Consider the following 14,510-nt stretch of genomic DNA (forward strand, 5'->3'; position numbering starts at 1 on the left):
TTTTCTCTTAATATTTTAAAATATTTCACTCCATTCTCTTCTTGCTTACATGGTTTGTGAGGTGTCAGATGTAATTTTTATCTTTTCCCCTATATGTATTTTTTTTCTTCTGGCTTCTTCCAAAAGAAATTTTTTTAATCTTTGATTTTCTAAAGTTTAAACCAAACATGCTTAAATGTAGATTTGTTGGTATCTCCTGCTTAGTACACTTCAAGGCTCCTGAATCTGTGATTTAGTTTCCGACATTAATTGGGAAAATTTTCAGTCATTATTGCTTCTGTTCCTTTCTCTTTTTTTTTTTTTCCACTTCTAGTATTCCCAATATGTATATGTTATACCTTTTATAGTTATCCGACAGTTCTTGGATCTTTTTTTTTAATCATTTTTTTCTCATTCTTTCTTTTCCCTTGCTTTTTAGTTTTAGAAGTTTCTATGGTCATATCCTCAAGCTAGGTGATTCTTTTCTCAGCCATGTCTGTCTACTAATGAGTCCATCAAAGGCATTCTTCATTTCTATTACAGTTTTTTGTTATTGTTCTCTATCATTTATTTTTTATTTTCTTAGAATTTCCATCTTTCTGCTCACATTACCTCTATATTCTTATATGTTATCTATCATTTTCTAGCATATTAATATATGTTTTAAAGATTCCTTCTCCAATGAACACTATAGTCTTGCCTTATCTGACTCCGGTTTTGATGCTTGTTCAGCCTCTTCAAACAATATTTTTTGCCTTTTAACATGTCTTGTAATTTTGTGTTGAAAGGCAGACATGATGTATTTGGTAAAGGGGCTGTGGTAAATAGGCTTTTAGTAATGTAATGACAAGGTGTGGGGAAGAGAAGAAGCATTCTACAGTCCTAGGATTGCATCTGCCTTTTGGTGAATCTATGCCCCTGGACTATGAACTTCACCATTACTTCTCAGTATATCTTCCTGCTCTTAGGTGGAATAGTATGGCTAGCGGAGGCTAGAATTGGCTATTTCCCTTCCCCTGTATTTAAAGCTAGGGCTTACTGAAGTTGAATTAAAACTCAGAAGGTTACACTCTTATAAAATAGTTTTTCCTGAGAAAACACCTCATTATGAAGAACGGAATTTTCTGGTATATTTAAACATGGTTCCTATTCCTTCTGCCTGTCAAAGCCTGAGATTTTTCTCCAATATTCACTCTGAGGACCTGATAGAGCTCCTGGAAGTAAAGCTCATAGAAGTGTGGGAGGCCTTCTATGACCAGGTCCCCATAGTTTTTAACTCTCAGAGTTGTATACACATAGCCTCTAACACTTGTCAATTACTGTCATATTTCCCTGCCCTGGTACTGGTTCCAGTGGGGATACCTGCTCATGGATTTCTGTTCTGGTAAGTTCTGTTTCCTTGCCTCTCTGTCTCTCCAATATTTGCGGCAGTGGTTTTATCTGTGATCTCATTTTTCTAAAAGATCTAAGAAGAGCTGCTGATTTTTCAGTTTGTCCAGATTTTTGTTTTTAGGATAGCTGTTGTGACTTCTGAGCTGCTCACACGCTGGCCTGCAAATCCTCAATCTCAATTAAATTTTTTTTAATTTTTAATCTGGATTCCCAGTTATTACAACATCATTTGTTGAAAATACTTTCCTCTACCACTGGATTGCTTATCTAATTTTGTTGAAAATAAAATCACCACACAAGTATAGATCTGTTTCTGAGATTTCTCTTCCATTTCATTGTCAATTTTTTTTTGTCTATCCCATGCTGTCTTTATGATACAGAATTACAGTCTTTTATTCTTCTTGAAAAGGGCTTTAAATATATTTTTAGATTGCAATATATATTTTAGAATCAGTTGTAGGTTTTTACAAGTTAAGTCTGCTAAGACTATGGTTAGGATTGCATTGAATCTACAGATTTTGAGAGAATTAATGTCTTAAAAATACTGAATCTTTCAAATCATAAGGTATATCTCTCCATTTATGTAGGTCTTAATTTCTCTTAAAAATGTTTTGTTTTCCGTGGAGAGATATCATACATCTACTGTTTAATTTACTCTTAAGCACTGTATGTATTGTGACATGATTGCCAATGGAATTTTTTTATACTTTATTTCTCAATTGTTCCTGCTAGTTTGTAAAGAAAGGTACATAGGTTTTTTCCATATTGGCTTAGTGTCCTGCATCATAGATTTAATTTCTAGTATTTTTGTAGATTCCTTAGGATTTTCTATATAAACAGTCATACCACCTTGAATTAAAGGCAATTAAGATGTTTATTTTGGGGCGCCTGAGTGGCTCAGTCGGTTAAGCAGCCGACTTCGGCTCAGGTCATGATCTGCGTTCCATGAGTTCAAGCCCCACATCGGGTTCTGTGCTGACAGCTCAGAGCCTAGAGCCTGCTTTGGATTCTGTCTCCCTCTCTCTCTGTCCCTCCCCCATTCACGTTCTGTCTCTCTCTGCCTTTCAAAAATGAATAAAATGTTAAAAAATATTTTAAAAAATAAGATGTTTATTTCCTGTCTTATTCCAACGAATACTAGGACTTCCAACGAATGTTAAATAAAAGTGGTGTCCATGTGTATTTTTGCCTTGTTTCCAACATCTAGGGGAAAATATTCAATATTTTATCGTGTATGATAGTAACTATATTTACATACGTCATTTATCATATTAAGGAAATCACCTTTTATTCTTTGCTGGAAATTTTTATCACATATGGGTGAATTTTCTCAAATTTTTTCTTTGCAGTTATTGAAATATTTTTCTCCTTTATTCTGTTAATACAGTGACTTACATATTTATATTAAATGTTTAAAAGGGGAATTCTTAAACCCTATTTAGTCAAGATTTAATGTCTGATTTATAATTTTAAATGTTTATAAAAAGCATTTTTAAATCCTGCGTAGTAAAGGTTTAATGTTTTTTTGTGCTAAATTTGGTTGTGCTAATATTTTGTTCGTTGCCTATATTCCCAAGAAATACTGGTCTTTGGTTTCCTTTGTTTTTTCAATATCTTAGACTATTAGTTTCATAAAATAATTTGGGAGCAATTTGTCCTCTTTTTCATGAAATGTTTAGTGTAATATTGGGGCTTTTTCTCCATTAATGTTTCTTGGAATTCATTAGGGAAACCATCTGGGTCTGTAGTTTACTTTGTGGTAAAATCTTCTTTAATAATTTGATTTACTTAGGAGATATGGAGCTATTATTCATTTGAGTCTGGGAGTAAAATTACAGATTTATAGCTTCTGTAAATCTGTAACTTTGTGTCTTTCAGAACTCTAGCCACTATTTCTTCTCTTCTTCCCCCTCCTCCTCCTTCTTTTTGTCATATTTTCTCCTTTCTCCCCTTTGGCATACCAATTACACATATATTAGAACTTATAATATTACGCTATAAGTCCCAGAGTCTCTTTTTATGGTTTTAAAATCTTTTCCTCTATATACTCCAGATCATTACCATTTTCCTAGTTAGCTTCACTGATTCTTTCCTTTGAAATTTCCATTCTATTATTAAGTGACATTTTTAGTAAGGATGTTGTGTTTTTCCTTTCAGCCTCAGAATTTCTATTTGCTTCTTTTTTTGAATGTTTTTTATCTCTCTGCTTTGATTTCCCACCTTTTAAACCATTGTGAGTATATTTTCCTTTATCTTAATTTACCTCATTGAGTACAACTCTTTGCAGTCTTTCTACTACTTTCAACAGTTGGGTCACTCTTGCATTGGTATCTCCTGAGTGTCCTTTCTCTTGAGAAAGGATCACATATTTCTGATTCGTCACACATTAAGTGAACTTGGGTTAGATACTAGATACTGTGAATGATATGCTGAGGATCGTGTTATATTACTGATTACCTTAATTGGATTCAAGTTGGAGACAAATTCTTTAGTAGCTCAAATCCCAGCACAGTTATTTTATCTTCAGCTAGGGTCCGTTCAGCAAACACAATGGTATATTTATGTTTGACTTAGTGAGTTTACATGGACTTGGGGAGAAGGGTGGGTTCACCAAATAAATTAGAGACTATGTCACAAAGGGAAAAGCTGGTGATGATTCTTGGATAGGCAGCCAATAGTGTCTGCTACATAAAACTCTGAATTGCAAAATACCAGGAGATACTTTTCACATAGACTAACATAGGAATGATAGGTCCCAGAATTGTGCAATGTGGTGCTGTTAAAATTAATTACTAGATAATTTTATGAAAATAGTATTGGAAAATTTATAAAGTAAAAATTGATTTATTTTCATCCAACTGTATAGCCACTGAAATGGGAGTGTGATTAGTGTTGTTTAAGAATTCCAAGGTATGAACATTCTAAACATGGATATACAAGGAACAGGGAGAGTACTCTAGCCGGGGAAGTATATGGACTGATATATAATCATATTGAGAAAATACACAGTTAAATGGATATCATTAGACTATGATTTTCTAAAAGGTCTATGGTAAATTTTCTCAAAAAAAAAAAAAAAAAACAAAGAAAGTATATTAAAAACAAGAAACACCCAGTATTATATAAGCAACCTTCTTTATTTAAAGAAGTACCCTAGAGGAGACATGACCAAAATAGTTAGGGATGAAGTCCAGTTAGTTCAAGAGTGAGAATGATATTAAAAATTAAGTCATCTTTCCACACAGATGAAAGGAAAGGCCAAGGATTATTTTCTTGGAATAAATTCCTAGAAATCACCTGATGAAAGATTGTATCATTGTCCTGCTCATTCATGCAGTTTTTTGACAATTTCTTTTCAAAAGTTCCAATTGACCTAGAACTTTCAACTGCTGATCATTTCAGTGTCTTTGGACCTCGAAAATATTATAGCGGCACCTGGGTGACTTAGTTAAGTGTCTGACTCTTGATTTTGGCTCAATGATCTCATGGTTCATGAGTTCGAGCCCTATGTTGGGCTCTGTTGAGCATGGACTCTGCTTGGGATTCTCTCTCTCCCTCTCTCTCTGCCCCTACCCCACTCACAAGTGCACACTCTCTCTCAAAATAAATAAACTTAAAAAATGTTAAAGAAATAAAATAAAGTATTATAAATATATATCATCAAACACAGTGGTCTCATCAGCGATGCCTATGGTTAATCAAGTATCAGATACTTGACTTCTAACCCCTTCTCATCCTAAAGTACCTGGATTTTTGCCAGTCTTTTTTATAGTAGCTTGCATAAGATCTTTAAAAATCTATTTAGTCAGAGTTCCCCTTACTCCACATTTACATTTACTCAGTATATTTCTCACTCTATTACTATCCTCCTAAAAAAACAATTTTACATTATTTTTGCTTTAAGAGATGGATATAGTGAGAAGAATATTGGGAAGTTTGGGTACACAGCTTCTAAGGTTCTGTCAGTAATTACCTGGATAATATTGGGCAAGTAATTTTTCCTTTATGGACCATAGTTGCCTCATGTGCAATTATGGAGGAAAAAATGAAAAGAGAGTTTGGTATTAGATGGGCATTTCAGTTCTATTACTCCATGATTCCAGAAGATAACCTCAGTGACACGATCACACTACCAATGTTTAATATCATCCACAGTGCAGTACTGAAAAAATATAACCTTTGTTATTCTGGGCCTCATATGTTAGAGAATTTTAAAGCCAGAAGTTATTTATCCCTTTGCCTAAATATTAGCCCTAGGTCTCACAATTGTTTGTGTCAGAACCAGAAATATAATCTAGATTTCCTAACTTCTAGGTCTCATGCACATCCCTCTTTTTTCACCTGACAATGTCGTAATTACACACTATGTGAGTCTGACGAATATTCTCAATTGTTCTTTTCTCCTCAGGTGAACGTTGTAGAAGACACTATCAGAGGAGATAATTAAAACACAGGTTATCAGTCATTTGTCATTCCACATTTTACTCATATCTGGACAGACTCAGCATTCTCCACTAGTAATGAAAGCCTTGAAAGTAAAGGCTAAGAAACTAAATATCTTCCTGTAAGAAACAGCACCGGGAAATACACCTTGGTCAGAAGATAAACCCAGAATAACATCCAACAGCAAATAGCATACACATCTCCTGAGTCAAAGGCTGAGTTGAGCTTCAAAATATTGCTCAATTTAAAAGACATCCCCTTTCCTTTCTATGCATTTTAAGACATTTTTAAATGAAAAATCATTAAAAATCTACTGGTTAAAGATGATCTGCCTCTCCAACAAAAACATGTTACTTTTTATTAGCTTTACTAGTCTCTGTACAGTAGTGCTGAAGATAAAACATCATAAGAAAATAGTGATGATTTATGTAAAGGCTCTTAAAATGGTTCTCTTTGCAAAATGTAGGGCAGGGGGCAACCACTCCCATGGGTCCTGTCCCTGTCTAATCTTCCAGTTCCTTCCACAGGAGCCTCACACATTTAGAACTGAGGACAGTGCCTCACCTGCTTCTCTCTACCCAAGGGGAAAGCTCCCTGGGCTCCGGCTGTCAGTCTTACAGCTGCTTTGATGAAAGATAGGGATCTAGATGGGATCCCCTCCATCTGCACACCAGCCTCCCTTCACTGCGCCCCTGTAGGAGACAGCCACTGTGACAAAACGGTTCACCTCAACCTCATCCCTCCCCACCTGGGATTTACTTCCAGCTTCTGCTCTTTCCTGACGGGAGCTGAGGGATACCCAGCTTTCTCTTTATCCTCCACCAACATAATGCCAGCCACAAATTTCTAATTTTCCCTAATTGCCACTTAGTGAGGTGGCTTTGAAAAATTCACTTGGTAATAAAGACAAGTCAGATAGGAAGGAACAAAAAAAAAAAAATCCCTCCAAATGACAGAAGCAAATATTTTTAAGACAAAATATTATGTAAATGAAACTGGCTCCCAAACCTTTACACAATTCATTTCTTCCTAAAACATTCGTCTGCTGTCATGTGGATACAGTCTTGTGCATTTTCAGTAGTCCTAAAAGGGTAGTGTTTATCAATAAAATGTTCCTAAGTACCAAAACTAATTATACTTTATATTGCTAAATCTGGAAGTTGCTTTATTTAAAAAAAAATCTGAGGTTTTTATCTTTACCAAATATGTGGCTTCCTTGCTGTCTGTATTTCATTTCCCTTGCTTATTTACCAAAAGATAAACTAGTCACATTTCCCCCCTGGCTTTGCTTAGTTCTAATTTTTTTTAACCTCACGGACAATTTTCTTTTGAAGTTTGAGAATGGGAGATCCTGTCCTTAGGTTTACTGAGTTTGTTGTAATTTAAAATTTTACTCAATTTAAAAATGCACTAACAGAAAGTCAACCAACAAACTTAAAATTCAAAAACAGAGTTGAAAACAGCAGCAAAGTTTGCTACCTAAATTCTAACTCATAACAATGAGTCCATAGGGATTTTTTTCCCCTCTCGCGGCCCCCATTGTTCTCTGAAAAAATGATTTGGCATCATCCCTCAGGCCTTCAGTGCTCAGATTGGGATCTGGTGTTAAGAATCCTCACTGAAAGACGCCCCAAGTGCTTACTGGGAATGTCCTCGGGTAGCTTAAAAAGGCTTTTTCTCCACTCATTATGTAGAATCTGTCCGCTGCCATCCAGCCCTAGATTTCTAAGCAAAAAAACCAAATTGTATTTAATCTTGGCACAAAACTAGCTCAAGAGTCAGGTCTCTACCCCAAGCAAAAGAAAGGGAGGAGCAACTTGGCACATAGAGCAAGCCCTCAAGTTAGGGCAAAAGGCTGTCATTACTACTACTGTGGTAGTATTAATAACTAAATGGAAGAGGCAGTTATGCAGAACAAGTGTCTACGTTTAGGAAAGGAATAAAGAAGCAGAGGACATGCGTTTGAGTATGTATTCAGAACCCAGAACTTTCTGGAAGAATAAAATCAGGCACCTGAAAGAGAAAAATCCAGGAACATCAATGTAAAGAACCACTGTCCTTACTCCTTAGATCCTCCCAAAACAGATACCCCCAAACTTCGATACTGATATTTCTGAAGTTCAGAGTCCTCAGACTGGGTACCCAGGACTTTTCTATTCACAGGTGAGTGTCCAAAGAGGGGTCCTGGCTCTGCCGCTGAAACAGGTTTCTTCACCTTCCTGGACTCCAACACATACATCTAAGGTCAATACTCCTTTCTGCTTCCCTCTGTTATTTGTCAAAGACGACGAACTCACATGTTTATTCTTGTACGGCACTTAAATTTCTTTGATAAATCAAATATCCAAAGTTGCCTTCCAATTATAATGGGCTGCTTTCCCAGTTGTACTAAGCAATTCTTTTACTGGGCTTATTTCTATCAATCTAGAAGCTGACCTCCAAAAGAGAAAGAACCCAGCACCAATTCATATAAATAACATTAATCTGTTATAAGTAAATATTGAACTAGTGCAAAAGCTGTTCATGTATTTGGAGGAAGGTGGTCAAAAGGTACAAACTTCCCGTTGTAAACAGGTACTAGGGATGTAATGAACAACGTTAATGCTGCTATATGATAAGCAGGAAAGTTGTTAAAAGAACAGATCCTAGGAGTTCTCTCGCAAGGAGAAATACATTTTTTCTTTTCTTTTTATTGTATCTATATGAGATGATGGATGTTACCTAAACCCACTGTGGTAAGCATTTCACAGTATATGTAAGTCAAATCATCATGCTGCATACCTTAAACTTACACTGATGCATGTTAATTATTTCTCAATAAAACAGGGAAAAATGAAAATGGGCCATGTTAGCTCTTGGCCCTCTTCTTAATTCACGCTTTGGAGTTTTAAAAAAAAAAAACTATTTTTCAATCAATTCCAAATAATCTGACAGGCTCTGTATTTAAAAAAAAAAAAAAAAAAAAAAAAAGACCAGATGTCTAAGAAGAGGTGCTTGAAGAGGAGTATTTGTGTATGTATGTTTAATAAATGAGTAAGGTAACTTCTCACAGTTATACTTCTAATTGCAAAAAATACAAGAATAAACTACTTCTCATATACATTTCCCTATTTTTAAACATGGTGAAAATAGGTAAAACAGTAAAAATAATACCAGCTACGTAAATAAATCCAGGAAACATTGCTATCTAGTGCTATAAAGTAGGAAGAATATACCCTAATCCACCCACAAATGAGCATGACTTTGGTTAAAGGCAAAACAGTATTTCTTTCTCACAAGTTAGCCAAAAAGTTTTCTAAGTCCTTTCTCCCTTTGCCCAATAAATTTAAATACATCAAATCAAAATAGCCAAACCCCACTGACAACTGAAACAGGAATGTGAAAGCCAGAATGGTATAGGCAAGAAGGAGCCATTGTAGATACTTGAGCACAAATTAATTTTAAAATGACATACTTTTGAACTATTATCCTGAGGGCAGTCTCTTTATCCCTTAGCTAGACTTCAAGCAATTTATTGAAATGCTCTCCTAATTCACGGATAGTCTAGGATGTTCTCAACCACAAGGACGTGCTCTCCTAAAGGCACAAGTTGGAATAAACTCTGAGAATTTTCCAAAAAACCTGCTAAACGCCCCGAACATTAGGAAATGTTCTTCCTCCCTATCCCACAGCTTCAGCAGGGGCCACTGTTGTTCTTGCAAGTGTACTACATCTTTTAAGTATATGGCTCTTTCTTGCAATTCACTAGTTTCGTGCAGGCGTAGTAGTTCATTACTACTAGCCCTGTCACCCTAGGCAGTTTGCTTCATCTTCCCAGGCCACCGGCCTCCAGCTGCTCTCCCTCCTTCTCCTCCTCCCACTCCTCCTTTTTGTTCTCTTTCTTCCTCCCACACCCCACCTGTGAAGCAAGGGCAGCAGAACTAAGAAATTTAACGTCTTTTCCAACTATAAAGGTTCACAATTTTATAACTGTTCATGCTGATAAGGGGAGACGATAGACAAAGGGGAGAAGAAGACAAAGGCTTGATCTGAGCTCCATAAATTCTGGGTTATGTTAATTTCTGTGAAAAGTTATTTGTGAAATTTATGGAATTGTCTAGGCAGTGATCAATCCACAAAATTATCTGTATATATAGTTTGTCTTGCAAGTTTTGGTACTGTACCCAGCTTTTATGCCTAACTGAAAAATTCAAAGCTAGCTGCGTACCCATTTTTAAAGACTTGTCTTTAGATAAAAACAAAGCAGGCTAGAAAATAATACTATTTACCTCCGTCCTTCTCTTCTAACTAAACTATAAGTAAAGTTCAATGAAACAAATTTACTCACACAAAAATAATGATTTTAAAGATTAGGAAACATTCAAATTTTTCATAGTTAACTGAAAAGAAAAAGGTAATTTTAATATGGAGCTCTTACTACAGCTTTCCACAATTGCATGCTATTTATGAACATAATTTCTACTTTACTGTATTCATTTTCTAGTTATTTGTGTGAAAGTATTTTATTGAACATTTAGCAATCAAAATGTTTTTAGACCTCAAAGTCATTCACTAAATTAAAAAAAAATCTCTGCAATAATCATTCAAAACTCAATACTAGATTACATATTTCTTGAGGTCAAGTGCCATGTGTCATTATCTTCTACATAGTTCAAAGATTATAGCATATCAAGCAAGCACTAGATGTTTCACAATGCACTTCGTATTAAATTACACTCCTCTGTTACCTTGCACACATATAAAACATATTCCTCACTGGTTACTTACTGCAGAAGATGTGCACTGTAGTTAGTGTCCTGACTATGACACAGAATTTATCCCAACTGACCCAGAAGAAGAGACTGGAACAAAGTTACCAGTCATGGAGGTGTAGGTAGGGGAAATTAACAAGCAAGGAATGATGATGGCAGACCAGCAACAGAGAGGAACTGTTACCACTCCTTGAACTTAAGGGGCAAGGAGAGGAAATAATATTGCAGGGACTCCAATGAAAGTTGGATCCCTGGAGGAGGGGTCATCCAGCAGGATATGTGGATCTGGAAGGACACAGCCAATGTCAGAAAAGTCACAGGCAATTGAAGAGGAGAAGGAGAGGAAGAAATACCCAGAGTTCTCTCTCCTGGGCTCTGATCTTCTGGAGATCCCATTCTCCCACCAAGAAAACTAACTGCAAGTTGACACTGGTGATGCACAGGCGTTAACACAGAGCTGAGCAGAGACGGGCAGGAAACGGATCTGAGAACCAATCTACGAAAAACCCAGAACCGTGAATATTGCCTTCTCCCAACACAATAATATTTCTAATAGTAATTAGTGGATAATCTTCTTTGTGGAAGTCTATTTAACAGAGGCAAATTTTGTCGGATAGGGAGAATGAGTTTCAGGTCAAATTATATTTGGTAATATATATGTTTTAATAGGAGGCACACAGGACAGCATATAGATTAGGGAACCCTTACTGGGAAGGAATTAAAATAATAAGGTGGAAAACACAAAATATGCATACAGGAGTCTGAGAACAAAAGGCAAGGACAACAAGTCAGGCTGCATTGTTGGCAAAAAGGATGTAGCCCAGTTGCCCAGACTACAGGAGAAACTGTGAGGGATTGTGTCGGGGACACATCACAGGAAAAGATGGAACCCTGATCCTTCATGAAGCCAGAAAATAGAAGTCACACAGTTCCCTTCGGCTCTTTTTATAGGCAGTAGGACAACCAGAAAAAAAAAATTCAGGGGCTATTTTCTCCTCCAAAATGTTTTCTGGGTCCTAAGATAACTTTACTTCATTTCTCATGAATAATAAAGCACCTAAAACCATTCATTCATTCATGCTTTTCACAAGGGATGCTGCTCTTAGTTATTTGCAAAATCCCTCACCATGCACGCCCAGCTGGCACATAGTAGGTATCAATAAACTTTAGTTAAATCAAAACCAGTTAAATGAATGCACGAAGAAAGACATGTATAAATGTCTGTTGTTGTTTTAAGACACTGCACCTTTAAAGAAAACGTGATGACGTACCAACTGAGTCACAAACATAAATTACTGATACCAGAGTGTTTAAAATTCTGATCAAGGATACAGGACTAAGAAACCTAGAGGGCATGAGGTGGAAGGAAGGACAGCGCTACAAAGGGACAGCTGGAAACACAGAAAACAAACAGAACTCTTCATACTTCACAGCTTTGTCAAGGGAAGGTTCTGTTTACCATCAGCTGGGAGGAGACAAACAGAAGCTTTGTGCAAATATGTTTGGTGTGTTTCGTGCCAATTGAGGCAGAGTGGAGTTTCCAAGAACTTTCGTGATTTATTGTATAATTTAAACATTCTTATATAGTTGTTGTTTTTTTTTTTTTCCCCTTCAAAAGATCTTTGTCACTACCTGAGCCATTTTTCATTCTCCACAACAGATCATTAAGTCTGTCTGAAAGCTTGGGAATAGAACATTTAATTTAGTTTCAAATTTTGAAAAAAAATAGTTAAGCCAATACCTATGCTTTGAAATATCACACTGCTTTATGGAGATTTAGTCTTAGAGAAGGCAGAATCAAATTATAAATCTGCTCTTTTTTTTGAAGATGCCATGGATTTCCTAGAGGAGAACTTATACATCCAGATTACATAGAAAAAAATCATTGAAAATACATGGCATGCATTACTTTCTAATTGTGTTCATTTCACGAGTTTTGATAAAAAAGCCCCCCTTTGCCAAATATATATCAATATTTATTTGGCTGATTAACTGGTACTCAATAATTCAACACAGAGCTATTTTATTACTTTTCTCTGCCTAATCTTTTCCAGCAAATATATATTGGTTTTGCATAAGTAAAGCCTCCTAACCATTCTTATCATTTCCACTCTGCCATCTCTGACATATTAGAGTGATGAGTGGTCATTGATAAGGAGGAAAGGAGCAGGGAGGGGGGGAAAGAGAAAACAGACAAGGCAGGTGTTACCAAAAAAATTCGGACAGCAGCCTCTGATTGTTAAAATTAGGACTCAGCCCCTGAGTTCTAAACTCTGTTCTATCACTGAGTGACTTGGGCATCTGTTCATTCAGCTATAAAATGAATGAGGTAGATTCGTCTGTTGCTAAAGTTCCCACTAGCTCTGAAGTATTGCACTGCTCTCTGTGGTTTAAGACCTCTTTCCCTTTCAATTGAAACCCCTTGTTAAAAAAATAAGATATCACTGTTTGATTTGTCCCAAATGTCACTGACTATACGCATCATCTCCAGCCTCATCCTGGAAAAGACCAGAAGCTCCAACAATGCCTTAAAACTGGCCTCTTCCGTATCGGAAAGGGAGTAAGAGCTGGGACACACAGCCCGGAAGACTAAAACTGCAGACTTCAAAATAAGGCCTGCACATGTCTACTTTGTAGAACAGCCTGGCTGACTTTTGACCTGACTTATTATTATTTGAAGCAGCTTACTGACACTGTCAATTACATCACACATAATAGAACACACATCTTGTAATTGAGCCACAGATAGTGCCAAGCAACATAAAGAATCCAGGAAATACATACTTAAAATGTAAACTGCTCAAACAGAAGAGCTACCGAAGGATCTGGAAGTACATACGCAAACTGCTTCTCTGAGGCTGAATAGCTACAGCTTAGGATTCTTCAGTGGCTGCTGCCATGGTCTTGCTTTTAAAAGCCTCAATAACTCCTCAAGGCATCACATTAAACAAAAGGCCACATCTATTTCCTCCAATAAAGACTTAATCTAATATTACTGGATATGTTTAGGACATAGAAATAAAGCATGGCTTCCAGAGGTTAGAAAAAAAAAGAAACACAGCCTTTGAGAATTAGTAGGTACCACTCTAATCTGAAGCTTGTACTGTCCTTTTCAATCGTTGCAGAGAAACAATTAATAAAGGAACCCATTAAGACCTGATTATTGCTGCTAAAAAAGGAAGGTAGAATTTCAGTCCTTTGAAGTAACTGAGAATGATTCAGGCCTCATTACAGAGATATAATCTACATTCATACATTTATGTTAGTGATTCAAATCTATTGGGAGAGATTGAATTCCGTTAAATAGTGCATCTTTCCTGTGGAACTTTTCTCAGGCTTTCTCGGGCTAACCTAAGAGGTGACCTAACAATGAAAAGCAGTGGAGTATTTAGGGATTCAACTGTGCTATAAAAGAAAGGCTGTACAGAAAAGAAAAAGAAGAATGAGATATAATCTAAAAAGCTATGTCAGCTTTTCCTTTGGGCTGTTTTGTAAATGCCCTTCCTGTCATCACGCTGTACAGGAGAACGGCGAGAGGACTCTAGAACTTTTAAACACTGCACCTGCTGCAACCAGATTTTAATATGGAAGTTTGACGATGTGTCCCCCCCCCCCCCCATTTCAAACAGAATAAAAACACAAAACTTCTCACAAAGATCTGAATAGCTTTCTCTGCTGGAGCAGAAAGTTGGAGTGTCTATTGTGAGCTTTAAAAAAAATTAAAAGGATCTCAAGCTGGCATCAATAGGGTTGATGCCCAGTGTAGAGAAACCTCAAAACAATAACTTCCTGTACTTTGTAACTTTTCACAGCAGAATCTTTACTGTATGGTTTCATCAAACATATTTTTAAAAACAACATGTAGTTTTAATTAGTTGTCAATTCAAACATTTGGATTCTGCTGAACAATTGGACTGAAACTCAAGTCCCTTAGAAACACTACAC

The sequence above is a fragment of the Leopardus geoffroyi genome, chromosome A1, assembly GCF_018350155.1.
Source record: "Leopardus geoffroyi isolate Oge1 chromosome A1, O.geoffroyi_Oge1_pat1.0, whole genome shotgun sequence".
NCBI lineage: Eukaryota > Metazoa > Chordata > Mammalia > Carnivora > Felidae > Leopardus > Leopardus geoffroyi.